Here is a 13,913-nt window from a genome sequence, read left to right on the forward strand (position 1 = left end):
GTCGGCTTTCCCTCTGGGAAGAATGAACATCACACAGTGTTCACGTGAACGCGCTACATTAGCCAATCAGAACGCAGGAGAGCCGCATGGAAAAAGTATGGGGGAAGGGAGGAGGGAGGGGGAACGATCACGTGACATTGCAACGGTCGCAACCAATGTTGGTTCCGTCCCAGTCCCATATAACGTGTATGCTTATTACAAAGGTGCTGTTCAGTAGCACATGGACTTGCATGAAGTTCTCAAAAAGTCATAAAGCAAGTCTAGTTACATTCATAGGGACCGTGGAAGCCAATAGTGACCCCTGAAGTTATTCTCATTTATAGGACCTCTGGTCAACAATTCTCACACTACTGGCAATATGGGAACACCAATTAGCCTAATCTGCATGTCTTTAGACTGTGGGAGGTAACCCACCAAGCACAGGGAGCAAACTCCATGCTCATAGACACCAAAGTCAGGAATTGGACCTGGACCCTGGCCACCATGTGAGACAAACCATTAATCCATCAATAAAATCAAATCAGACTTGGTAATTAAATTAATAAATAAATCAATAATGGCACCATCAACCTCTGCATCATATTTTACCACTTTTATAGAATTTACTAACGTACACATACACACATAGATGGAAAACATCAGTGTTGGAGAAAGTAAATTTATCTTTTTTTAAGTAAAAATGATGTTAATAATAATAATAATAATAATAAAAAATTAAAAAATGTACGCAATTCCAGTCAAGTAGCCGTGTTAGTGAATATCACTAAAAATTATAACTCACAAAAATAACTCAGGGAACATGATTATCTTATTATTATCTTTATATTAATGAATTGATCCAAACATAAATCCATCAATTAACAAAAATAAAACTAGATAATTAAAATAAAACATAAATAAATAATGGCACCCTTAGCTGTGCATCATAACATTCCACTTTTACATCCTTAACCATCACACACACACACACACACACACACTAGAAGAACATCAGAGTTTCAGTTTTTTTTTTAATCTGGTGGTATTTTAATTTGGGTGGCTGTCTGTTTGCCAAAGTTTTCTGAGGTGTCTACATGATCAGATTTCGAGCCGAAGGTGAGTCATAGTTTTGAGGATGTAAAATAGTGCTATAACTGTTATAAACTCTGAGTATGACTTTCTTAATGAGACCATGAACAACTTCCTGTACTGCCATGAAGATGAACAAGGATGATGATTTAAATACTAATCTAGCAAATGTAGTAAATGATTATAGTGCAAAATTAAAGAAGCAATCTTTAGACACCCAGCATGTTTCGGCTCATTGCCCACATTTACATTGGGGGATGGGGTGGGGGCTGGGAATAGTGGTGATGGTGGTGGTGTTGGTATGTTTTTATACAATTAATTTTTGCTCAAACAGCCAAATGTAAATGCATCATTATACATAGAAAAGAGCTGGTTATGTGATGTCAAAAGAAGAGAGTGCTAATTATATGCTAAATTCTCTTTTCTCATGACCAGGCATTGTCTCTCTAATTGGCCATGGACGGAGAAAAGACATCGTTCCCACCCACAGAGCAGGACACTCTTACTCTGCTGGATTCCTCGCCCCTATGTGGCATCGATAGGATTTGTTCTAAGCTTCAGTGAGTAAGTGAGACGTAACACATGAGATGAAATGAAGCTAAGGATGATGGAACCCTTAGTGGAAGCTTAAGAAGCTATCCTTACAACTCTGAGCCTGGGGGGGGGGGGGGGGGGGGGGGACACACGCAAAATAATGAGAAAAATCTATGACATATAAGAAAAATGTTTGGAATAGCAAACATTTACTTCAACAACACAGTTAAAATATTTTCTCCCCATAACCAAGCTAGAAGTTTAGGTTAGAGCACATGCTCTGACATGATATAGTGCCCCTGAAGTGAATAGGGTTAACGGCCTTGGTCAAGACAATGGCAATGGCAAGTCATGGTTTTGTGGTGCTGTGGCTTGAACCCTTGACCGTTGAGCACACGAAAAATATCTGATACCCAGAAAAGCACATCTGACCTTACCATTTAGAGACGCAATACTTGTATAGCTTGCGTGTGTGTATATCCGGGAACCTCAGTGATGATTGTACATTGTATTTATTCCCATTTGTACAACCTCTGATTAACATCCACACACTACAGGATTTGGAAATGCCAGTTAGCCGAACCTGCAAGTCTTTGGAATGAGAGAGGAAACTGGAGAACCCAGAGAAAACCCACCAAGCATGCCCATGCACACAGACCCATCGGGAGGAATCAAATCTGGGACCTGGAAGTGCAAGTGCTAACCGCTAAGTCACCCTGCCACCATAAGCAGTAGAAGCAGTATGAGTTATCTACCTAAAGATCAAGCTGGAAAGCAAACCTTCCCTACATAGGTAGTTAGGCTAGTGCAGCCTTTGCATAGGAAGGAGACAACAACATATAAACCCCTCAACTCCTATAAAGAGACAAAGAAAACACTTCCATAATTCCTAGGAAGATCCAAAGAAAACACCCCCTACACTTCCTACTAGGTTCATTCAGCAAGCAGCATCAAATCAACATGGCTGCTCAAGCATGGTTTACAAAGCAGAATCTCTTGATTGATTTATCTGAAATATTTGCTTTAGATAACGCAACATACAGATCCTATTTGCTTGTTAAATCTTTAAAACTGGCTACACCATCCACTGGTTGTAGGAGGAAACTATACATTTACTCATGCAATACACACATTACACTTAGATGGCTAGCTGGTTTCTAACAAAAGACAAACTTTTTTCCTAAAACTTGTAATTATGAGCTTCGACTTTCCACTTTTTTTCTTCACTTCAATCATCATATACAAAACATTTCAAGAAAATCACTAAATTTATTATATTATGTTAATACAACATCAGAGAGAAAAAAGAAATGTACAGAACCCCACAGCCACCCACCCACAACACCATCAAAAATACATACAGAAAGACACACACACATACCCCAGACCCTCCGGCTCAGACAGATCTGTGAATATCAGACAGGTCATACATACCTTCCAATGCATGACCTAGTTCAAATATTTAGTCAGTGTATATTTAATCTTTAAATATAGCAATTGATAGACATGGCTGCAAATGTACTCCAAGTATAGTGGAGATGATACAAAAAAAATTGTACATTTAGCAGACGCAAGTCTTGCTCAAGGGCCCAACAATGGCAACTTGGTGGTTGTGGGGTTTGAACCCCGGATCTTCTGAACCATAGTCCAATGCCTTTACCCCTGAGCTATTCCTGAGCTACTCAACTTGGACTTTTGTAATTTGAAGAAACCGGGCATTATTTCCTTCCATTATTCCTTTATTATTTCCTCTAATTAAATTCTGTAAGAGTTATTTCCCTTACTTAATCACTATGACTATTACACACCAAAAAAACAATGATAGAGTGATTTTTTAAAATTTGATTTTGTAAATTATTTAAAGCGCAAGTAGCTTCTGATGTGGATCTAAATGAATGCTCTGTTAAAGGCAGGTGAACTTAGAGATACAGCGGTTATACCAATAGAATAAAGACTCATAGACACAACTAATATTAACTGTAAAATCTAAATATGGCACGTGAGTAAAGAGCTTAATCAAAGTAATAAAGAATGTAGCCATTTTTCATTGTGTTAAATACAGAAAATGACTTCCAACATTTCTTAATAGAACAAAACATTTAATGATAAACATTTCTCCATGCATACTGTATATATTTTTTTCACCTTAAAAGTTAAGTTTAATTTAAATTTTAATTTAACAACAACAATAATGTACGAAACCTTTGGTTTTTTACGGTAGATGTTTCTTTATTAATCTGTACTTAGAGTAGCCAGAACTAAATGGCCCCCAAAAGAAGGACTGGACTATGACCTTTTACTTTCTTCAGAGAACGTGTGACCTCTCGTACAGACTCGGTTTCTGTTTACCACCTAAAATACCCAACACACAGCCATAGGCATGTGGTATTAATGGTATAGGTTGAGCCATAGAAGAGTCTGGTTGCAAAGACTCCTATTTGGACCTGGCTGACAAAAATTGGCAACACATGTGGACTTGTAACCTCACAGTATAGCTGGACTTCCCTATAGGCATGTAGGACTGTACACTGATCAGCCATAACATTAAAACATAAAATATTACTTTTATGTAATATAAGAGTGGATCCTTTGGGTGCTGTGGGATGTGGGTTAGGAGACTTTGTCCGCCACATTCCATGGATGCTCAGTCAGTCGATATCTGGGGTATTTGAAGGCTGGATCAATAAGCATGGGCTCTTTGCCCATCATTTTGCCCTCTTTGTCTTCTTTGCACATACGTGCACAAACACACACACACTAACGGAAACACTGCTCTGTTGGGAAACTTTAACAAGGAACCTCTCTTATGACACTTGCACACACACTAATGGAACCACTGCTTTCTGACAGAGAGAAACCCTGGATCTTTAACAGGTAACATTTGCTTTTGCTTTACTCACGTGAACACCATACAAGTGACGCACGCGCACTGAGACATGGGAGCATGGGAGATGATTCTGGTCTGAGCTGCCAGGTCATCCATAATAACTCAAATAATCACTTTATAACTGTAGTGAGAAAAGAACACAAAAACACATCAAGCATCAAGGTGGATGATGTCCAACCACAGAAGATCACCTCAGGTTCCATTCCTGTCAGCCAAGAAGCAGGATCTGAGGCTAGCCTGAGTGCAGACTCACTGATACAGGACAGCTGAAGACTTCCCAAGTTGCCCCCAAGCTTAAGCAAGGTGTTCTGTCAAGCTCCACATGAAAGTGAAACCTTACCTCAAACCTTTTTCTCGTTTTTTTTTAATACAGGATTTTAGTTCATGAAGCTGGCTAGCTTTCTTTAAAATATCCTTACATGCCTAATATGATAAAGAAACTGTCTGCCTTTTTTCCGGCGCCCATATTAATTTTTTTCCGAATGGAGTTTCTTCCTCTTACCTTCCCAAACCATGCAAGTATGTGTAACAACTAATTACAAATAATGAGAAATAACTAATATATAATTACTAATAACAAATTCCCCTATGTGTAACTGTTACCCCCAGTGCATCCTCAAGCTTGACTGTGTGTTCCCGAGATCCACAATGACTCTGATTTGGATAAATGCTTACTGAAGGCAAATGACATACTGTGTTTCTTTCTCCTTTATTGTACAGTGAAGTAGATAAATATTCATCCTCTTTAACTTGCCCACATGGTGTAGTATTACACCCTGGGGAATTAATTGAGATTATACTAACAGTCATGTGTAAAAGTTAGTGCCCCTCTTTTAATTCGACTTGTGTGTGTGTGTGTGTGTGTAGAAACTCATAGTGGGTCTTAGTTTTAGGCAAATACAACCTCAAATGAACAAGTTTTCACTGTTTTATCATATATTTAACAAAAAGGATCCAAAAAAGAAAAAAGGGGGCAATACTACTGTAAGTACCCCTTACTGATTCCATAGGATTTACGAGGGTAAGTTGCAGCCAGGGGCTGCTAATCGTCAGCCCTTGATTAAATAATTAGAGATTAAACTAAGTGTTGGTCTGGAGCATTCAGGTGTGTGTTAACACAATGGCAAGATGTGAAAAGCGCTTAGAGAAGCAATTGTTGCTACACAAAATTTTGAAAAGGGTTATAAAACAATATCCATAAAATTTGGAGTTCAACAATCTACAGTGAGAAAGATTATTTACAAGTGGAAAGCACTCAAGAGAGTTGCCAGCCTTTAAATAAGTGGACATCCCAGTACATTCACCCCAAGGTTAGACTAAAAATTGCAAGAGCTACATATCGAACTGCACAGGCCTCACTGAGCATGATAAAAAGTCCCAATAAAAAGACTGAACAAGTACGGTTTGTTTAAAAGGGTTGCCAGGAGTAAGTCTCTTCTGTCTAAAAGGTACATGGAAGCACAACTGAGGAACAATGTTGTTTGGCCTTAAAGTTAAATAAAATTACAATTTTATTTGTCACATACACAGTGAAATGTTTCATTCTTCGCATATCCCAGCTTCTTGTTAGTAGGCAGGGGTCAGAGCACAGGGTCAGCCATTTTACAGCACCCCTGGAGAGACAAGGTTAAGGGCCTTGCTCAAGGGCCCCACAGCGGCAACCTGGCGGAGCTTGGGCTTGAACCGCACATGTTCCAACCCGTAACCCAGAGCCTTAACACACTGAGCCACCACTGCCCTACTTGCCCAGTGCCATGTTTTGCGAAAACCAAACAGCATTTTAGCAGCAAGACCTCAGACTCAATGTAAAGCACAGCTGTGGAGCGGTGATGAATTGGGTTTGTTTTTGCAGCCAGCGGACCTGGGCACCTTGCAGTCATTGAGTCAACCTTGAAGAAGGGACAGATAAAGTCATAGAGGAATCGATTACATTAAATTATTGCTGATAATGGTGGATCTGCAAGCTATTAAATTATGGATAGTATTAGTATTTTTCAGTTTTATTTATTTAATTGTCACGGTAGAAAAAAGTTATATGTTGTGAATCGTTTGAGGTTGTATTTGTCTAATACTAATATTCGTTACATTCAGAATTTTTTTTTTGATGTTTGTTCATCAAAAAAATGAGGGGGAACTCATTTTTATACACAACCTTAGAGCATGGATCTACTGTACATAAAACACACAATGATACCAAAGTCGAAGTAAAAAACCTTAATACATTTCTAAATTACTCATCATAACCTTTACATTGTCCCTGTTGCTGTGAACCTCCTCGATTAGTTTCCGTGCCACCAATTTCCATCTGAAGTCAAATGATTTGTTCAATGCTCTCATCCACATGACTCACCCAGGTTTTTGTAAAAGTTGTGTCTGTGTTCATGAACAGTATATGACAGAAAGTCCCACCGTGTCCTAAACCACATCAGCATATTTGTGTGACATCACTGAAGACCCGGATGTGGTTTGAGGTGAAGATTTACAGAATGATTTGCAGTGACACATTCCATTACTACCTACTTTAGCCTTGTGCAAATTAAAAAACAAACAAAAATGTCAAACACCAATATATCTTGTGTAATTAAATGTCTCCTGACTCTTTCTTTTAAACATTACCGAATTTGAAAGAATTTAAACAAGTCAAATTCTTCCTAAGAATCTTAATAGGCAAATAAAACTGAATAAAAACAAAAACAAAACAAAAAAGCCCCAACTCTTTAGGCTGATGTTTGCACAGTGCATATTTAATACTCAACACAAACATTGATAAATGTTACATAAATACAGCTGTTATGTAGCGATGGTCACATTTAGACAGTAATTAAGCATGCAAAATTAGGAAAGTGACTGAAACCATTCACCTTGACTCACATCTGAGCAAAAGAACAAACATTTAGCAAAGAATTTTTCACCATCAGGTCTGCGTATTTCATCATCTCTCAGAGCACACGACTGCCTGGGACCAGCTGTGTTGGTCAATATTGGGTCAGGGATGCATTGGATTGCCTAATGAAGTTCAAGGAAACATGTGACGTTTTACAAATAGCTGTGAGCCAGACACAGACAGAGACTTTGAACTACGCCTTTGCATAGCTTCTATTAATAGAAAGCTTTTCTGATAAAAATTTGTCAAAACATGTCAAGTGCATGAACTGGGGTCGCTGCCAGAAAACAACACATGCTCACAGACTGACAGAATCTAGCATGGAAGTTTTATAGCTACTGTATATACAAGATTACAACAAAATTACTATATAACTGAAGTACAGTTTTTTGTTTTTTTACTATATTTTACTTTAAGAGGACATGTTAATGTCTGAATGCACTGAACTCAAAAAAATCAATCCAGAAATCGTGCTAGTAACTTTTATTGCTAACTTTCAACCCAGAACGAATCTGCACTGTGTGGAACATTTACGGATAGGCACGCGATTACGACCTACTGTACTGACTACAAATGGACCACAGCCATCTGGAGGGGGGGGCGGGTGATGGCTCAGATGGTTATGGCTCTGGTTTACTGATTAAAAGGTCAGGAGTTCAAACCCTAGCACCCCCAATCTACCACTGTAAAGCGCTTAAGCAAGGCCCTTAACCTTGAGTGCTGTATGCTTCCTAATTGCGATATGAATGAAATCAACAAATCTGGCTGTTTTAAAGCTACATGAAAATGGCATGAAATAAAGATATCTGTGGCGGTAACATAATGTCACATGATAAGATGAGTGCATTTAAAATACACTGAACTTTTAAACTAGATCAACTCAACTCAACTCAACTCAACTGTGTGTGTGTGTGTGTGTGTGTGTGTGTGTGTAATATAAATAAAGTCAAGGTTTTTTTTTCCCCCTAAAATTTTTCATCCCCAGTTCGCTGAATAGAATTTTTTTTATCAGACTGAGCCGGTTTTTAGTACTTATAAGAGATTCTGATGATCTGGCAATTCTGGGTTATACAGTATTATACCTTACCTGATGTTGTGAATAGAATCTTGTGAGAAAGGCAAATCTTGTACCGTGACTCTACCCCGTCATCCTGTCTGAATTAAATGGTAAGGTACATTTTACATTAAAGGTAAGAATATCTGAATGACTGAAAGACATGTTTTTTTTTTTTTTTTAGGATTGACAAAGTCTGAAATGTAACATGTCTATCTAGAAGTACCTCCCTAGACCTTTCTTTGGTGAAACATTGTTTAGCACCATGGCCTTGCACCTCAGGTGTCTTGTTGCGTATAGTTTGCTTGTTCTGTACGAGCTTGGTGGGTTTCCTCTGGGTACACCGGTTTCCTCACACAGTCCAAAGACAGGCATATATGGCAAATGTTACGTTCCAAGACGTAATTATTTTTATTTGTAATATTGTGTGTATATGTAATCTGAGTTTTGCCGTGTTTTGGTTTTCTCTCTCATTCTCTTTTCTCTCGTCCACCTTACTGCAAAGCTTAATGAAGTTCAGCTGTTGGTAATTGCCATCATCCACCATTGGCTTGTCCTGATTCCTGATTGGCTACTGAAGAAGAGACTTTGGAAATAAAGCTGGAGACTTTGTGTAAAGCGCTCTCTCCTGCCTACTCTGTGCCGCCCCGCCACCAGAGACTGTTTCTTCTTCTGCCCCTGAGCTTAGTGTGCGTGCTATTGGTTGGTTTGTTGTTTGTGTGTTCCCCTGCGTTGGGACTTCTAGAGGTGTTGCAGTGTCCTTGTTGTAATTTCACTCTGTATGACCTTACCAAAGATTGCCAAAAATCTAAGACTTCTCTTTATAATATTAAACTGGTTTACTTTGTTGGAGCAATAGGGAGGTGGATGCCATTTGTTTTTGACCCAAGTTTTCTCCTGTTTTTGGTTAGAAAGGGAGTAAGGTAAGACTTCTGTTCGTTTTAATTTCTTTGTGAGACTAGATAGTGTCCCTCTGTTAAGTTAGCTCTGTTATGTTTGTTATTTTGGCCTGGTTCCCCTCCTGAAGTATGATTCGCTCCCCTTCATCATTGAACTTCTTAAATAAAACTCTCTTGTTAATTACCAAGTTAGTGTGGTCTTTTTCTGGAGTGCTGGGACTGGAGAGAAACAGTTCATTTGTTTGATATTATTTTTTTTTTTCCCTAAGAGTTTGCTTTTGTCGATTTCTTTGTTACCTCCTCTCTGACCCTAGACCAGAGACAAGTGTAACCCAAATTTCTGAATTGCCCATTTTGTGTGAGTGTGTGCTTGTGCCATGCGATGGCCTGGTGTATCCTGTCTCCAGCTTCCCTTGAACCTGTACAGAATAAGTTTTCTAACATTTGTCCTGAATCCAGTATGAGAAACTGTTTTTATGCACATTTTTTAATTGGTTGTATAATGTAAAGAGGATGACAAAACCATGTTTTGTTTTCCACATCCATTTCTTTTTAAAGCTCACATGCATACACAAACCTGACAATGAAAATTCCATGTGTTGTGTGTCCTGTGGTGCTTCCCTGCTCATCATGCTTTTTTAAAAAAAAATCATGTCTGAGACCTAATATAGAAAATAAATGATATGTTAAATGTTTAAATATGAGCTGCTCTATGGCTGCCAAATATGACTTTGAATTTCCTGTCATTTTTTGAGCAAAAACCTTTCAAGCAGACAAAATAGTATTTTTGCTCGCTTTGTTTCTGTATCATGTGCATGTCTGAATTTTGGCTCCTTCAAATCTTGATGCTTTCTCAACATCTCACAGTTAATGAAATGCTGGAAGACAGTTAATTCTGATTGGCTGTTTCCTTGTGCTTGACCTTCCAGTCTCTGATTGGTCTGGTTTAGTATCTCATTCAGGCTGTTCGAGCTCAACTGAGTTCTTGATGAAAGGAGAGATTTTAAATGAGCATTTAATCAGTCCTGGTGCTGTACCTGCACCAAATTATACAATACAGATTTAAAAACACATCACCTTTTTGAAGTGGGGGAGGAAACTGGAGTACCCTGAGGAAACCCACCAACAATGTGGAGAACATGCATGCACACAGACTGGAAGCCAAAATATGTGTGCAATATCTCCGAAATGTGTAATTGTTCTCATAAACAATATTTTCTTCTTCTTCACTAAAATATTTTCTTTGATTTTCTGTCTAGAAACCTAAGTTTTATATAACTAACACCAATGTAAGACTTTCAGTGTACCTGTGCTACAGTACAAAAGGCAATAAAGGCATCTTAAATCAAACTCCATATAAAATTTATTGGTGCTGTTCCCAAGTTGTTGGCATTCATAAAAAGTAGACCTACCCCATTCTACTTAATCTCAATTTGACTGATAGTTTTAGCACAGAAGTGACAGAGACGATAATTCAAGGTTGGGACACTTCATTTATTCATTCATTAATCTTTAGTAGGGGCTTAATTCTGGCCTTGCTTATTATTGATTCAAAGCCTAATACACAAACACTGGCCACAATGCAGGAAAACAAACTTGAGGTGACACTAGTCCATGGCATTTACTTACATTTACTTATTTGGCTAATACTTTTATTTAGAATGATTCACACTTAAACAACTGAAGGTTAAAGGTGAACCTTGAGGACATAACAGTGACTGTTTAGCAGAATTAGGGTTTGAACTTAATTACAGCTAGAGTGGGCTATCGAGATAAACAGAAATCAAATAAGACTGGACATGCTCAGTGTACAGAGTTTTGTTGAATGCTTCTGTGATAAATCCCTGCTAGACCAAGGTTTCTGAACCATCGTCTGACCAACAGGGGTCGCTGTGGAGCAAATTTCAACATTGGGTCCAAATCCCATCAGATTTTTTCATCTTTTGAATTCCATAAGTATGACATTTAATAACCCACAACACCGTGACATTCACCTTCCATGTAGGGTCACTATTATGGTACACTTGCTTACTGTAATCCATCTGTGGCCATGCACAACTGTCCACCCAAATCAAAAACAAGGGACCACCGTCTCCACATCACTGAGCATGTTCATTCCTCTTTGGTTTGCTGGTTCTAGCTGACCAGAAAACGCAATGTATAAATTTATCACACTTTTTTTTCACATAAGTACCTTATTGGTCATGTTGTACGTTTAGAGACAAAAGCTTCATGTTAAACCTGTGTTTACTCACTTCCCTATACCACTCTATATGTCTATACAACTTCTCTTGCACAGGGTCAGGTAAGGCTTGGAGCTTATCAAAGATTTCCTGGGACAAACCGGACAGAGGCCAGTCTGTCACACAATACAGATGATTTGTAAATGCCATTTTATATAATAAATATGCCTCTGGGCCAAGGGAGAAAACCCACTAAACACAGAGAACATTCAATCTCCAAATACATAGATCCATACAGTAGGGAGCTCAAACACTCCACCCTAGAGATGCGAGCTAACCACTACACCACTGTGCTTGCCTGTGTCTAAATTGTTGCTCCAACATTGTTCCTAACAACAATTACTGACCACGTTCCCTTCCAATGGCCAATTACTTATTGATCCCGTTGGTTCTAAGAACTTATCAGTGAATATCAGCAGTCTCAACAACCAATCATTGGATATCGTCAGTCCCAACAACTAATCACTTGATATCGTCACTCCCAACAACCAATCACTTGAAATCGTCAGTCCCAACAACCAATCACTTGATATCGTCAGTCCCAACAACCAATCACTTGATATCGTCAGTCCCAACAACCAATCACTTGATATCGTCAGTCCCAACAACTAATCACCTGACATCGTCAGTCCCAACAACCAATCACTGGATATCGTCAGTCCCAACAACCAATCACTTGATATCGTCAGTCCCAACAACCAATCACTGGATATCGTCAGTCCCAACAACCAATCACTTGATATCGTCAGTCCCAACAACCAATCACTGGATATCGTCAGTCCCAACAACCAATCACTTGATATCGTCACTCCCAACAACCAATCACTTGAAATCGTCAGTCCCAACAACCAATCACTTGATATCGTCAGTCCCAACAACCAATCACTTGATATCGTCAGTCCCAACAACCAATCACTTGACATCGTCAGTCCCAACAACCAATCACTGGATATCGTCAGTCCCAACAACCAATCACTTGATATCGTCAGTCCCAACAACCAATCACTGGATATCGTCAGTCCCAACAACCAATCACTTGATATCGTCAGTCCCAACAACCAATCACTGGATATCGTCAGTCCCAACAACCAATCACTTGATATCGTCAGTCCCAACAACCAATCACTGGATATCGTCAGTCCCAACAACCAATCACTTGATATCGTCAGTCCCAACAACCAATCACTTGATATCGTCAGTCCCAACAACTAATCACTTGACATCATCAGTCCCGACAACCAATCACTGGATATCGTCAGTCCCGACAACCAATCACTTGATATCGTCAGTCCCAACAACTAATCACTTGACATCGTCAGTCCCAACAACCAATCACTGGATATCGTCAGTCCCAACAACCAATCACTTGATATCGTCAGTCCCAACAACTAATCCCTGGATATCGTCAGTCCCAACAACTAATCACTTGATATCGTCAGTCCCAACAACCAATCACTGGATATCGTCAGTCCCAACAACTAATCACTTGATATCGTCAGTCCCAACAACCAATCACTGGATATCGTCAGTCCTAACAACTAATCACTTGATATCGTCAGTCCCAACAACCAATCACTGGATATTGTCAGTCCCAACAACCAATCACTGGATATCATCAGTCCCAACAACTGATCAGTGAATATCCGCCGTCCCAACAACCAATCACTGGATATCGTCAGTCCCAACAACCAATCACAGGAAATTGTCAGTCCCGACAACCAATCACTGGAAATCGTCAGTCCCGACAACCAATCACTTGATATCGGCAGTCCCAACAAGCAATCACTGATCAGTATCGTTCCTAAAACCCAATCATCATGATCAAGATGGCGCCGGTGAGGCCGGCTGCCGTCACGACTGCTCCGACCACCTTTTCTTTGTTTTTTAAGTTAGTTTTCAGCATTTTTTTATTGTCAAAATTACCACCATGGAGTACAAAATTTTAAATAAGCATTTCACTGCATATCGTACTGTGTATGACTGTGCATGTGACAAATAAACTTTGAATAAAATTTTAATTTGATTTCATTGCTCCTAATGGCCAGTCACTGAACCACTTTTCTGTTCATCATTTTAAACTCTGCTGCTGGTGAAATTTGAAGGAAATAAAAGTGAGTTTCTTAATCCAAATCTTCCAAGTCTTTACTGTTGTTGAAATAAAATATTAGAATGCTGTAAATAAAGAGTTTGTGACGCTGTGACCGAACAGCTCTTTCTGTGTTATAACTTATATTCTACTGCACACGTATATACGCCAATATAATCTTTATGCCTAATAAATATGGAGCTCTATGTAACGTACGACGCCATCTAGTGATTTCTGAACAGGCACTAACTATCTGAC

This window comes from Clarias gariepinus, chromosome 19 (assembly GCF_024256425.1).
Source record: "Clarias gariepinus isolate MV-2021 ecotype Netherlands chromosome 19, CGAR_prim_01v2, whole genome shotgun sequence".
Classification (NCBI taxonomy): Eukaryota; Metazoa; Chordata; class Actinopteri; order Siluriformes; family Clariidae; genus Clarias; species Clarias gariepinus.